At 49.7% G+C, this 15748-nt stretch overlaps 1 pseudogene; it reads left to right on the top strand.

Annotated features, from left to right (window-relative positions):
- The first annotated feature begins 5947 nt into the window (after window positions 1-5947).
- LOC132531702 (STARD3 N-terminal-like protein) lies at window positions 5948-6875 on the top strand (annotated as a pseudogene).
- Window positions 6876-15748: the final 8873 nt, after the last annotated feature.

Here is a 15748-nt window from a genome sequence, read left to right as displayed (position 1 = left end):
CTTACAGAGCCGAGTTCATCAGGTTTCTTTTTCCTTTTGATTTCATGGAAAATTTGCTGGCCAAAAGTTTTCAGCCCTTGGATTCTGTGATGGGAGCTTTGATTGTGTGGCTCTGGTTGAAGCGCTTCCCAGCTGCTCTCCTCCCGTTTCTCCTGCTCATGCGCTCGCTCTGTTAACATCCCAGAAAACCTAGCTTTCCATAGGCTTCCCTGCGACCCGTCTGACCGTGCAGGCTGCGTTCAGGGCCGCACAGCAAACGAGACTGCCCCGTCTTTCCGGCAGCCTGTGGTCTGGTGGGAAAGAGGGAGATGCATTCACAGTTTCATGCAATATAGTCGGTGGTGGCATAAAGTCGTACAGGGACGGGCTGTGAGAAATCACAGAGGTGGTGGCATTCGAGTTGGGCCCTGGAGAAAGTGTGGGTGTTGGATGGAAAGAAGCCTTGCAGGGAAAGAGAACAGCCAGTGCAACGAGGCAGGTGATGGGGAAGGGAGAGCTCCTGGGACTGGGACATGGCTGGGAGCCCGTGGTGTGGAGACACCACACAGGGAAGGACCTCCTGTGTTGCACAAGTTACTGAGAGGAGAAAAGTCACCTGATTTCGGAGATTCGTTTTTTTACGTATTAACCCCTTGGTTAATTCATATTTAGTCATTCATTTGACAAACAGGGATTGAGTGCCTCGTCTCTCTATCTTAGCACTGAAGACAAACCAATGAACAAAACACACAAAACCCTGCCCTCTGGAGCTGCCTTTCTAGTGCAACCGACTGGCGTTCAAGTCCTCGGCCAGGCAAGTTTTCTGAGCCAAGAACATCATCCTGAAGCACGTTCCCTCAGCCGAGCACTTGTTCCGAGTTCAGGGGAAGGAAAGAGGTGTCTTTCTCTTTCTTGACCGGTGACTTCTTATCGTAAATACCACCAAAAATTTTTGAAGGGTTTTCATGATGCCCTCGACGTAAACTGTGATGGCCTGGGGGTCTTATGAAAAAAAGGATCCTTCTGGTATTTCTGCTTGGGGAAAGTAGCCTAGCTCTTCTGCTTTCTCCAAAAAGGAGGGACACATCTGGACCCTCCTAGGACATGTGATTCTAGAACCCATCTCTGTGGTTAGGCTCCAATTTGAACCCACCAAAGACTACATTGCCAGCAACATGGAAGAAAGCCACGTTCTGCCCCAGCCTCGGGATCCCCATTTACTGTGGCCGAGGAGAGGAGACTCTGAACCACAGGTCACTACGAAGACAGCTCTCACATAAAGATAGCCTCCCCTGCAAGATGACAACTCTTACTTCCAAGGTTTCCTGACTTTGTTGGTTCACAGTAGCCTGACGAAAAGTGCCCTTTGTAATGCTGTTTGGACCCATGTCTTAATCACGGTCAACTCGCTCTGCTCCGTGCCCTGGGGAACTCTCACGGCTCTGGGGTTGAGGCCCTCGTGGTGTCCATGTCACAGGGGAGGAAGCAGAGAGAGAGCTGAGGCATCTTGCCTCAAGTCCACGGAGCCGGTGAGCTCTGACTCCAGAGCCCAACACTCCCTTGCCTCCATTTTTGCAAATTGCAACTGTGTCCGATTCTAATCTATTTTCCACGCAGAGCACCTTTTCTTTTTTAAGGCTTCGAATGCAGCTACCTATTTTCCACGGAGGGGTCCTTGGTTCCTGTTAGTGGGGCAGAAACGCGGAAGGCACAAGACAATTGTGGACTGTCATTGCTAAGTCATTTCCCTCCCACCTCCCACCCACCGCCGGATCCCTTCTCCCTCTGAGTCTGCCCTGACCCAGCCATTCCTGACCCTGACGCAGCCGCTGTGGCAGCAACCCAGGCTGCTCCTGGGGGAGCACGACCTGTAGAGGAGTTGAAGGCGATCTTCCACTACCACGTTTTTTGGGCTGAAGACCCCGTGACATCACTCTATTGATTCAACCAGTATTTATTAAATACAGCTCCTACTTAGCCTCCAAGTTCCTGTCATCGAGTGCCCCTTTGTCCACCGCTGAGGTGTCACTGTGACCTAGACAAGGAGGGACACACCGAGGCTCCCTGCCCAGAGACTCTGGAATAGCAGCCCCTGTTCCCATTGCCCACTAGGTCTTCCCTCCCATCAGTTTGGGACACTCAGCTTCCAGGGGTCAAGGGCCCCATGGGAAGCAGGGCTTGGCACTGGCCGGGTGTCAAATCAGCTCTGCTCCCCCTCTGTCCCATGTGGGACTCCTGGGGCATCCATGTGGAACCCAGATAAGGTGGATGGGGCTGCTGATTAGGAGTGAATAGGTTGCCCAGAGGCAAAGGAAGCTGCAGGTTGGGAGAGAGAGCGGGAGCCCCTTTCAGGCAGACAGGAGGGCAGGCTCCGCCTGGCTGGAGCTTCTGGGAGCCTCCCTCCTTGTGAGTGAAGGCAGTGTCTCTGGTGAAGACAGGCTCTGGATTTAGTGTGCAGCCGAGGCAAGAGCCAGCACAGGAGCAAAGGGTATGGCCCCAGAGTCACGACAGAGCTGGTAGCCGAGGGTCTCGGGGGCTGGAGAGGTTCACCGAGGCTCTGGGGGAGGAGGGGGCGCCTTTTATAGGATGCCCTTGGCCTCACCCGGGGGCAGAGATGAACGAGGACAGTCAAGGCAGGGAGCTCTGTGTCGGGGATCTGTCTACCTTCAGGGAAACCGTGACCCGGGAGAGAAGACACCTGGAGGGCCGAGGGGACAGAGAAAAGCGAGAAACACACCGGCCCAGCCAACCCTGTTGGCCACCCAGATGCCAGGCTGGGTCACACCTGGAAGCAGTCCCCAGCCCTGCACAGGAACCAGTGGGATAAGAGACCCAACATCCATCTGCTGGAAAGTTCATTTAGTTACAGGCAGAGCATCTGACCGACTCCTGTCCGGCCTTGCTGATATTCGCATCGCACGGAAGGTAGGAGATGATGTTTTCATGAAGCGCTGGAGCTAATTCTGATCAACAAAGACGAGTGGGCTGGCCAAGTGGAGGAAGGAGAGATCCTTAGGGGGAGCACTGTGTCCCTAGGGTGAAGGTCAAGCACACACACTCTGGTGGGATGGATCCGCAGGCCAAAGCCAACTCCAGCCTTTCCTCTCTGGGTGACCTGGGGCAAGTGTCGTGGGCTGTATTTACTTCCTGGGTCTCTTTGGGAGAATTAAAGGAGATGAAGTATGGAAAGCCCAGTGCCTGATGGTCAGGAAGCATTTAATGCCTATGAGCAATTATGGTTATTTCACTAGCAAGGAGAGAAGCTGGAGGAGTGCTGGGAACGTAACTTAGATTTTTAGGAAACAAAATTCTGACTTCAGAAAGAAATCAGCCTGGAAGGGAAAATTACATGAGAGGGTAGGGAAGTGTTCAAGTATGTCATTCTGACTGTGCTATTTAGACAACACATTGTGGGCAGGAAGTGGTTAAGCTGAAAGGAGGAGCAGAGAAAGGATGACTCAGGGACTGAAGGTGACAGGGTGGAGGAGGGGCCGTTTTCCAGGTGGTCCCTCGCCTTGCTGCTACTCAGAAGGGCAAAGCTAGCCCTAAGCCCCTCAGCCCTGCAGGGTAGCTCTCAAAGAGAAAGCAGGCAGTGCAGGGGTGGCTCTGAGAGAGGGCCTTGCTAAAATGCCTACATCTTCAAGGAACTCATCAAAAGAGTACAGGATGGGCTTCCCTGGTGGCGCAGTGGTTGAGAGTCCGCCTGCCGATGCAGGGGACATGGGTTCGAGCCCCGGTCCGGGAAGATCCCACATGCCGCGGAGCGGCTGGGCCCGTGAGCCATGGCTGCTGAGCCTGCGCATCCGGAGCCTGTGCTCTGCAACGGGAGAGGCCGCAACAGTGAGAGGCCCGCGTACCGCAAAAAAAAAAAGGAGCACTGCCTGTGTATAATGAAAAACGTTCTAGTCTTTTCTTTTGCAAGCAGGGAGAAGTGAGGTTGACTAAGCAAGGGTGAGGTTATGAGGGTCAAGAGTGAGGAGAGGGAAGGTGAGTGTGTTTTCCTCTAAGTAGCGGAAATAAACTTGCCAAAGTATAGAAGGGAGCTGCCTCAGGGCAGAAGGTAACCCACACCTTGTCTAGAGGAACTGGGGCTCCTCTGGGGGTTTCCACAGAGGCAGCGGCAGAGTCGACGTGGGTCTGAGTCACCTGTCAGAAGCAGAAGGAACACCGCCCTTTCTTCCCAACTCAAGAAAGTTCCTTGGATTGAAAGTAAATGAGAATAACGTTCTTACAGGACTAGCGTGGAATCTGCTCTAGTGCATATTTTTAAAAAGTAAATCACCTGCAAATTTCAGTATTTTATTAACAAATCACTCGTGGCCACACCAAGGTTAAATGAGTGGACATGGGTCGACCAGCAAGACAGCGACAGGCGGTGTGAATGGAACACTGTCCTCAGCCCTGACCCATTCACCAGGACCCCAGGAACTTGGAGTCAGGTGTGGCTGGCATGTTCTCCACATCTGGGATGACACCCAGACCACCTGACAGAATCAGGATCCAAATGTTCTTGACAGGCTGAAGTGAGGGGCATCTTGGACAGACGCATTTTAAGAGAGAGTACAGACTCCAGTACTCGGCCATGAATGCACCTGTCACAGAGGGGCTGTCGGCAGGCAGGTTCGATGCCAGTCTCCAGAGTGAAGGGGCCACCACAGAGCAAAGGCCCTAGGTTATATGAAGAGGCCCATGGGGCAAAGCAGAGCAAGGAGGGGCCCCGGGATGGGGGCTCAGGGCCCCAGACAGCACTGGGCCCAGCAAAGCTTCCTCCCTGGCTCTGCTGCCCTCACCCCACCCCAGGCTCTCCCCAAACCCCCATCCATGACCCCTTTAAAACAGACATCAGGTCTCAGCATTCCTCGCTGGCCCAAACCCTCCTGTGGATCTCCACCAAGCTCAGCAGCGCGTCTATATCTCGTCTGTGGTGGGTGCCCACCTGATCTGGCCCTGGCCACCCTGCCCGAGCTCAGGTCCTAGCACCCTACCCCTCACTCACTCTGCTCCGCCCGCCCTTGCCTGTGGGCTGGGCCTCTGCACTCGCTACTCCTGCCTGGAATGCCATCCCGGCCACCTCCCTTCACTCAGGTCTCTGCGCAAACATCACCTTATCCACGAGGCCTCCCTGACCCCCTCAGCATAAAATTGCACATCCCCCATCACTTCAATCCACTATCCCCCTCACTCTGCTTCATTTCTCTTCATCACCACAGGACAAATCATCTTTTTGTCCGTTTGGTATTCAAATGCATCTGTGTCAGAGCAGAGGCTGAACTCTCCACTGCAGCTCTACCCCAGCACCGAGGCCAGTGTCTGGCATGCAGTGGGCGTTCAGTGACCCACATTTATGGTTGGATGGATAGAAGCACGGATGGATGGACGGATGGGTGAGCGAGTCAATGAATAAGAGACAAACTTCTGGCTCAGAGCTGAGGCAGACCATAGTCTCCAGTGTCATGTGCCCCAAGGACAGATGGTGGGACACAGGGAGTGAGGTTTCTACTACACAGGAAGGGCTTCATCACCATCAGAGTTGCATGAAGGCAGCATAATGAGGGTCCCGGAAAATGCCTGAGCTTTAGAATAATCCAGATGACTTGGTCAAAAACAAAAGAAATCCGAAAGAAAACAATTTGGTTGAGAACAAGACGAGAGGAAAACAATTCAGCCCGAAGGACAATTTGGTCTAAAAAAATATACTCCACCTTACGTTTCAAACATTGGAATTTTGAGGTAGCACGCAAGTGGAGTGCATTCTTTTGTGCCTTTTCAAGTATTTTGCTTAAATTTCAGAAGAGTTTTACTCTCTGCTTTCAATTTCTAGTTAATATTTTAGCTATTTCTTTTCATTCTGTTCATTTAAAAAAATTTGTTGTGCAGCCTCGGGCAGCCGGCCCGGAACCACCTGGTGAGATCTCTTCTCTCTAGGAATGGTGGAGCTGGAGAGAGGCTCCTTTAACCCTCCTGCAGGATGAACCCCCTGCCAGAAGACACGGAGAACGCTCTCATGGGGAGTCAGAGCTCGCACGCTTCCCTGCGCGACGTCCATTCCATCAACCCCACGCAACTCATGGCCAGGATTGAGTCCTATGAAGGAAGGGAAAAGAAAGGCATATCTGACGTCAGGAGGACTTTCTGTTTGTTTGTCACCTTTGACCTCTTATTTGTAACGTTACTGTGGATAATAGAGTTAAATGTGAATGGAGGTATTGAGAACACGTTAGAGAAAGCGGTGGTGCAGTATGACTACTTCTCTTCTTATTTTGATATATTTCTTTTGGCAGTTTTTCAATTTAAAGTGTTAATACTTGCATATGCCGCGTGCAGACTGCACCATTGGTGGGCCATAGCGTTGATGACAGCAGTGACCAGTGCCCTTTCACTAGCAAAAGCAAAAGCGATCCTCTCAAAGCTTTTCTGTCAAGGGGCTTTCGGCTACGTGCTGCCCATCATTTCCTTCATCTTTGCCTGGATCGAGACGTGGTTCCTGGATTTCAAGGTGTTACCTGAAGAGGCAGAAGAAAACACTCCTGATAGCTCAGGATGCCTCGGAGAGGGCGGCACTGATACCTGGTGGTCTTTCTGATGGTCAGTTTTATTCTCCTCCTGGATCCGAAGCAGGATCTGAAAATGAAACTGAAGAAAAGCAGGACAGTGGAAAACCACTTTTAGAACTATGAGTAAGACTTTGGTTAAATGTGAAAAACCTTCACTGAAAGTCACCAGAGGGAAAAAAGGACTGGAACTGGGGGTCTCCCTATTGAAGACTGAAATGGTGACATCCACTGCTGACATTACTGAACGGCTAATAAAAAATTTATTGATTGTAATACCTCACAGACATGGTACCACCTCCACATGCATTTAGTCACCTGCCTGTGGCTGGTAAGATAATGTCATGATCCATCCTGTATTCAGTGAGACTGAGTCTGACCTGTCAATGAGTAGTTGCAGAAAGTCTTGTGCTGTGTTCCTGATCAAAGGACTTCTTAATATATTGGAATAACACTTTTTTAGTATGCAAAATATCTTTTTATTTTGACTTGCAGAATGGAATTTTTTTGTTTCATGTCTCGGATTTCTTTTGTCTTTCTTTTTTAACTCCCTACATTTCCCTTGTGTTTTTTTAACTCACGCACATGCACTATTTGTACAATTTTAAAAGGTAATAAAATCCAACATATCAAAATGAAAAAAAAATTTATTGTGAAATGTCACTCATACAGATAAAAGTACATAAAACATAAATGTGCTGCATAGTAAATTATTATAAACACCACCCAGGCAAGAACCAGGACGCTGCCAGCCCCCAGGCGCCCCTAAATGCCCTTCCTGACACAGAACTCTCATAACCCAAAGGGACAGGACAACCCTGCTTCTGCCCTAATCACATTCTTTCTTGTCTTTATAATTTTGCCTCCTGAGGAGACATCTGTACCCACTGTAGTTTAGTTTTACCTGTTGGTTTTAGAATATTTTATAAATGGAATCACAGCGTACATGTCTGTGTCTGGCTTCTTTCACTCAACAGTATGGCTGCGAGGTTTGTGTGTCGTGTGGTCACAGTACGTTCCTTCTCATTACTCTATTGTGCAGTTTGTAACAGCAAAATGTTGGAAATAATCTGAATCTGCAAAAATAGGGAATTGGCCACATAAAGTATGGGAATTTACAAAACAGAAATTACCGCATAATCCTATTTTTGCTAAAAAGGAAAAACGAGGATTTCCTTTTTGAAAAGGAAAAGAGAGTGAAAGAGAAAGAATGAAGGAAAATCCATCCATATGAATGTCTATAGAGAAAGATCTAGAAAAATATGCCACGTTTGACCTAGGGAGGGTGAGTGGGTGCAGGGTTCTTCATGATGTTTCTTTATATTTTTTTGGATTGACCTAATTTTCTGGTTTTCCTATAATGAGCACTACTGCTTTTGTAAAAGAAAGAAGAAAAAAACACTAAAAGGAATTTAAACAATGAAAAAATCATCAAGCAATAAGAAGCAACAATAAAAAAATGGTCGTGGAACTTTGGTAAGGTTTTTAGGGGGTTTTTTCCCCTCCTAATTTATTTTCAGCCAATATTTCTCCTCTACTTGTTTGATGATTTTTGTGAATTTTTTTTTCATAAAAAAATGTGATAAAAACAATGAATGTTTCCAACCACAGTTAACATGTTCATGAGTTTTGCAAATACCTTACACACTTGTTTAGTTAACCTCTTTGTTGGTCATTTCAGCTGTTCAAATTCATTTTCACCCACTTTGTCTTGCCTTGCTCTATTTATAATAAACGCAAACAACCTAAATTCATTTTAGCCAAATCTCTGTTTGTCCAAACCGCTCCGGTGGACTGAATTGAACATTCTAAAGTCAGGCAGGCTTCAACACCAACCTCGGTTCAATCACTTACCATTACAGCAACGCTGGGCAGACTAACTTTTCCCAATTTCAACTTCCCCATCGGTTAAATGGGGATAAAACCTACACTGCAGGGGTTTCCTGAAATTTAGAAAGAAGTGGTCACGTCAGTACCTATGAGTCACGTCAGGCCCACTCTCTCAGTCTCGGCACTGCTGACATCTGGGGCTGAGGAATTCTGTGTTGGGAGTGGGGTGGGAGGTGTCATGTGCACTGCAGGACGATTTGCAGCATCCCTGGAGGTTGCCATTAGCAACCTCCCCACCCCTCAACACCCCCCAAAGCAGTAACAGCCAAACTGGTCTTCAGACATTGTCAAATGTGCCCTGGGGGCAAAACTGCCTCCAGCTGAGAGCTGCTGCCTTAGACTTGTCCCTCTCTCACACCCCATAACTGAGGTTCCCAAGTCCTGTTGGTTCCTCCTCCTTGTTACCTTGGGAATCGGCCCCCTTCCCTACTGAGCCTGCGTAGCCTCGTCAGCCAGCACCCGAGCAGCACAAAATCCCCACCAGACGACCTCCCTTGACCCTGTCGTATTCCCTGAGCCCTATCTGTGGGCTGTGGAACAGGAAAATACCAAGGTGTGGTTCGCTCCTGATTCTTCCATCTCAGTCAAGTAGCCAGGGCTTTTAGGGCTCTCTTACATCACTGGGCCAAAAGTCAGTGTTGCCTGTAAGACGGAAGATACTTTCCCCTCCTGTATTCTGTACCTGCCCAAACCCACGATGATGATATGTTCGTTGGAGTGCCCAGGACGGGAGGTGTGGGGTGGCCTCAGGGTGAGTGAGAGGAGATGAAGAGGACAGATCTAACTGGACAGGGGACAGACAGTAGTCAGTCCTGGAGAGAAGAGACACCCACACACCACTCAGCAGCCTCATCCTGAGAAGTGATAAGACATCACAGGGAGGGGCTGCCTGGTGTCCCTAGGAAGGCGGGACCCCAGACCCCTTGTACGACTGTGCATGGCACAGACAGCAGCACAGTCACGTGGCCTAGAGGGATCCTGTGGACGGAGACATGGGTATCTATGACTTGCAGCCTCCCTCCCCTCCATGCTTCAGTGCCACATAAGATCCTGGGACCTTTCCCCAATCCAGAGCAGGAAATGCCCCCAAAATGACTGAGAGTGACTGTCTTAAGAGCCTGGCTGAATGGGGGCTCAGAGTTAGACATAATTAGCTTTAATTTTGGAAAAAAAAATTTTTTTAATGACATTGCTCACACATCTCTGAGTTTGTGGAGAGGCTCAGGTGTGTTACAAATACAGATGTCACCGTGTCACTTCCCTGCCTTCCCATTACCTAAGGTTGAAGAGCCCCTGATTGCACACAGCAGAGGAGGCAGGGGCTTATTCTCCACACTAGCTCCCAGGACAGACAGCACTAATCGATCACGGCACCTTTCTGGCCGTGTCTGAACACAGTCCCAGGATACTGTGCAGCACCTCCCATCAGACAGCTGCATGGGTCTGAGTTGGTACTTGAGATGAAGTCACGTGTTTTCTCTACTTAAGGACCCACAGCCACCCCCCCCTCCCATCCGCCACAAACACATTTTACTGCTTTTTAAATCAGGATATACCGTGGGTGCATACATTAATGCTAACAGGGTTGATTTTTTTCTTTCTCCAAAACGTATTAAATTTATAATGCACTTTTGAACTGATTGCCTCTTAGAGGTGAAGAAATCCGGCGTTGGCTATCCCTGGCCTTCTGGAGTTTCCTCAAAGGCCGTGCAGGCCCCTCCCACCTGGCCCTCTGTCTCCGCTGCCCCAGTCACCCCGTTAGCCGGCACCAGCCCGGCTTGCCTCCCTCTCGCCCCTCACATTTCTCCCTCTGCCCTGCATCGTCTTGGAAAGCAACCACTTGTCTTTTGAGACTCAGCTTAAAGACCTCCTCTGTGGAACGCTTCCTGGCCCTCAGCCCCACCACGTGACCCTCCCTCTGCCCCTGCACAGATGGGAGTGAGGAGGGGACGCGACACTGGGCCACTCTAAGATCCGGGGTTCCTTTGCCTGGCGGCCTCCCTCTTCAGACTGTAAATTCCTAGAGGGCAGGGCTCACTTCACACACTTCCCAGGACTGGAAGATGCTCTAACGGGAGCTCAGAGAGAAGGGGCAGGGCAAGGCCAGCCCCAGGCGAGTCCCACAGACGACAGGTGGAGAATTCACCCCCATCCAGGCTTGGGGGAGGCTGGCCCACAGAATCTGAGCAGTCAGAACTTGAGAACCGATTTATGAGCCCACAGTGAGAAACAACAGCTGGGCGGAGCGGGTGGCTAGAGTGGCCGGACCAGGGTTCCCCCTCTGTGGCCCAGCCATGGAAGCCACATTCATTATGCAGGGTTGCTTGGCAACAGCGGACTCTGGCCAGGACAGTGACCGACGGGACTGGAACATGTGGCGGCATCAGCCCTGACAGCTGCCTCAGTGTCTCCTCGGGGGGCTGAGGACCAGGTGGGCAGGCCAGGTCACCTGTCTGGGGATGTTGAGGCTGGCCACTCCCTCAGCTGCCCTCCTGATGGACGCACTGTGTCCTCAAGGTAAAGTAATAGCCATAGACTGGCACCTAAGCATACCTGGGAGGCTTAGCTCTCCTTATGATAACTGCAGTCTGATTTCATCGTTTATGAAGTTTATTTGCTGCCAAGGCCCAGCCACACCTGGCACTTGAGTAGGTGATTAATAACTGGTTGCTTCTGGGTTTGTTTTTCATAGACTACAGGTTAGCAATGCTGAAACTACTTTATGGGTATTTAGGGTAGAGCAAATAAGTAACCTGGAGTCAGGTTTCTCCCTGGAGAAAGAAGTTGCAAATATGGAAAGGGGGAAGATTAGAATAAACCCTGTGATGCTGCATTGGAATTGGAGGTTCAGTATGAACTCGTATTTTAAATATATAGAGAGAGTATATATACAGAGAGATAGACACAGAAACATACATAGATGTACTATATTTTTTTCTGACCACTGAGAGGATCTAGGAGTAGTGACACCCTAGTAGTAATAAGCACACCCAACCCCCAGATCCTGGTTTCTAAATACCAGACTCCACCAAAAGGAACCAGGGCTCCTTGGAGAAACGGCCGATTTCAGGGGTGGTACAGGGAAGGTACAAGATGAACCTAGAACATCTTGTGACAGAAAATAAAGAAGCGTTCAGGACTTCTCTGGTGGCGCAGTGGTTGAGAGTCCGCCCGCCGATGCAGGGGACACGGGTTCGTGCCCCGGTCCGGGAAGATCCCACATGCCGCGGAGCGGCTGGGCCCGTGAGCCATGGCTGCTGAGCCTGCGCGTCCAGAGCCTGTGCTCCGCAACGGGAGAGGCCACAACAGTGAGAGGCCCGCGTACCGCAAAAAAAAAAAAAAAAAAAAGAAGCGTTCAGATGATGGCGGGGACATGTGCCAAGAAGACAGAAACCAGTTTGAAGAGTTCCCCGAGGCCAAATTTAAAACAACTTGAGCATCAAAATAAATAGTGGTAGTAACAGAGTATAACTCACTGAATAAAACAAGCGTCTGTGAGCCTACAATTATATAAATAAATAATAAACAAACAGGAAGGGAAAACTCTTCTTTAGAGTTGAGTGCCAGCTAACAAATGTAGAAGGGTAGAATTAGAAAATCACCATGGGCAGGCAAGGATCATCAACAGATCTAGCGGGTGACTGATGAGAAAGGCTACTTATATAGTCTCAGAGCATCAACCCAGAAGACACTCATTAATTACACAGGGAAGGGGATTTCCCTGGTGGCGCACTGGTTAAGAATGCGCCTGCCAATGCAGGGGACATGGGTTCGAGCCCTGGTCCAGGAAGGTCTCACATGCCACGGAGCAACTAAGCCTGTGCGCCACAACTACCGAGCCTGCGCTGTAGAGCCCGCAAACCACAACTACTGAGCCCACATGCCACAAATACTGAAGCCCGTGCGCCACAACTACTGAAGCCTGCGCACCACAACTACTGACACCCATGCGCCTAGATCCTGAGCTCCACAACAAGAGAAGCCACCGCAGTGAGAAGCCCGTGTACCGCAGGAAAGAGCAGCCCCTGCTCGCCACAGCTAGAGAAAGCCAGTGCTTGGCAACGAAGACCCAACACAGCCAAAAATAAATAAATTAATTAATTAATAAAAAAATTATACAGGGAAAATACATGCAGTTTACAGGGGGAAACCTGGCAGACACCACTTTGACCAACTAATTAAAGTTAACGTCACCAGTAATGGAACAAATAGGTATCCCATGCCTCCTGATATGATCCACTGAGAAGGACACAATATCACTTTTAGGTATTCCTGCCCAAAACGCTTAACCTGAATCTAATCCTGAGAAAATATCAGAGTCATCCAAATGTAGATTCTCATTCTACAGAATAACTGACCAGGCCTCTTCATAAATGTCAAGGTTATGAAAGACACAGACAGACTGAGGACTTGTTCAGATTAGAGGTTGCTAAAGAGACATGACCACTAAATGCCACGTGACTGAATGGGATCCTGGATCAGAAAACAATTGTCTTCTTTCACTATAAAGGTCATTATTGATACAATTGGGAAAACGTAATAAGGTCTGTAGATTAGATAATAGTAATATTATGTCAATGTTAATTTCCTGATTTTGATCCTTGTGTTGTGGTTATATAAGAGAATTCCTTGTTTATTAGGAAATAAACACTAAAGTATTTAGAGGTACATGTATATCGTATTTGCAATTTTCAAACAGTTCATACACATCTAGATACGGAGAATGTGAGAGAGAATGATAAAGTTAATTGGTAAAATGTTAATATTTGGAGAAAGCAGGTGAACCATATATGGAAATTCTTTGTGCTACTCTTGCAGCTCTTCAGTAAGTCTGGGGTTACAGCAAAACAAAAGCTCAAAAATAAAATAAATGTTTGCTGGATAAAAGCATGAAGAATTACCTAGCACAGTTGGTGGAATTAGTAGGCATTTCGTGTAAGGTGGTCATTACTAAAGAGTGTGTCTGGTGGGGGCCATGAGTTGCCCCTTAACTAGAGGTATCAGAATGTTCTAGGCCAGGGATTTTCAAACATTTGTGTGCATAAGAATCACCTGGAGATTTTGCTCAGTACAGGCCCTGCTGTGTGTCTGGGTGGGGGTGAGATCCTGCATTTCTGACAAGCTCCCGGGTGATGCTGTCGCTGCCTTTCTGCTGGTCCGGGGATCACACTTTGGGTCACAAGGGGGTGGATACAGCTGGGATTAGGACCAGGTGTTCTGGAGCCTGGCTGCACTTCAGGGCCACCGGAAGAGGCAGCGTTAATTGATCTTCCCAGGTGATTCTAACGGGCAGCAGGATTAGACCTTGATGACCTTGCCAGCATCTGTCTCCTCCTATCTGTCATCTCAAGTTCAGACCCTCAGTCTGAACACTGCCCTGGCTTCCAAGCTGCCTTCTTTGCTGCTGCCTTACTCTGTCCTCTACCCAGAAGCCAGGTGAATCTTCCTATGCTCCTTCCCTGTTCAGACACTTGTGTGCAAGTCAGGTGCGAACTCCCCACCCAGGGGTCAAGCCCTCTGTGACTTGTGGCCAAAACCCACTTTACCTGGCTGCTTGCCAGCCTCCCCCTCCCCCTTGACACCCTGCTCCCAGGAGAGCAGTGTCCCCATCCTGCACCTCAGGTTCCCTGCACACAATTGCGTTGGGAACCGGCCCCCGACACACACACGCAGCAGGTCTCCAGGTAAGAACCACCACTTAGTACCTTCTTCCCCGGGGGCCCGTGCCATGATGTGTCAGTCTGGCTGGGCTCACCCCAGGCGCTCACTTTCCTCCAGGAGAGAGAGCTGGCTGAGAGCCCGGTGATCAGGCGCTCTCCTCACTCATAGCAGGGCAGGGAGGGTCTCTGCAGCTGGGACACAGGTCACCCTGTTCCTGTTCACCCAGGACAGGGCTCGGCACCCTGTCTGCGTGAGGAATTGCAGGGAGGGGACCACTTGGGTGTTGCCATGAAACTCTGGCCTGGCACCCAATTCCCCATTCCCCTGTCCACCTCCCACCCACTCTTTCCCCTCCCTCCTTCAGCCCAGCAGGAGGCTAGGATCTGAAGGACCTAGCCAGGTCACAGGGAGATGCCACCTACGTTGTCCCCTGGGGGGAGGGTTTGGCCTAGGAGAGAAGCTACATTTGTTAGGGGGTTGAAAACCAAATTTGAGAAGGGGGATGGGGGACCTGGATGCCACGAGACCACCCCCTTCTCTATTTCTCCTTCTCCCCTGCAAGCCAAGACCTCTGGCTGGGCTGCCCCTTCTCCAGTCCTCGCGTTCCTGGGGAAAGACTTTCCAGATCCAGGACTGCCTGTGGCCCCACGTGCCCTGGGACTGATGGAGCTAATTCCAGGTAAGATGTTGGGCTGCCCAGGGAAGGGGCTTCAGTAATCAAAGGCGTTAGGGGCTGAGCAGTTGCCTCAGTTCCCAGGAGAATCATAGCTGGAATCTGAGGGACAAGCAGCCACTCTCGGCTCAGATAGGTTCAAGGTCAAGTCCCCAGAGGCTTCTTAGAAGGCTCGTCCCCACCTCTGGTTCCCACTCAGGCTGTTTCTCTCTCCCTCAGGGATGTCCAGGTGGAAACTCCCAGGAGAAGCTCATTCCATCCTCATGAAGGGAAGATGCCCTTCCTGCCTCCCATCAAAAGGTCTTGAAGCTTTGCACACTTCGTCTCCCTTTGGACCAGGGAGTCTTCAGATTCCCAGCCTTGCTGAGTTCTAGAGAGAGGGCCAGGAACTTGGAAGCAAATACGAGGTAGGCCCTTAAGAGGGATGACCCCATTTTCTGGATCTAGAATGTCCTCCCACCGCCCGGCCCCCTCTACCCTCCAGATGCCCTTGGGCGCCCCATGCAGGTTAACACCTGGCCCCCAGCCTTGCTTTCTGCCTCCAAGTCCTGGATCCCAGGCGGCTGTAAGAACCTATTTCGCAGGCAGATACTTTCTCAGTTGTTTACAATAACCATAATTTTCCAACCCCCAATCAAGACCACAACTTTAGGGTCACTCTTGGCTATAAGAGTCAGTTTGGATACTAAAATATTGTAGTTTGTAATGATTAGAGGAATCACGATTAGATTAGAAATGACAAGAATTATGGAGGGAATAAGTCAAGATATTTGAAATTGAGGCTGTCTTGGAAAATCCAAGATATATCGTCACTGTATATGTATTCTCTTCTATCTCCAAGTGAGACCCTCCGTAAATACTTGAACCTTCCTTCTGTTCTCCGTTCACTGCGTATTTTCCCCACCCTCTCACATCCATTCCACTCATCCCCAATAAGCACATTACATGGTTTTCCCATGAGTCAACCTTTATTGGTTTCTGAAGTAATGAATTA

This window comes from Lagenorhynchus albirostris, chromosome 13 (assembly GCF_949774975.1).
Source record: "Lagenorhynchus albirostris chromosome 13, mLagAlb1.1, whole genome shotgun sequence".
Classification (NCBI taxonomy): domain Eukaryota; kingdom Metazoa; phylum Chordata; class Mammalia; order Artiodactyla; family Delphinidae; genus Lagenorhynchus; species Lagenorhynchus albirostris.
This window is presented reverse-complemented; position numbering and strand designations above follow the sequence as displayed.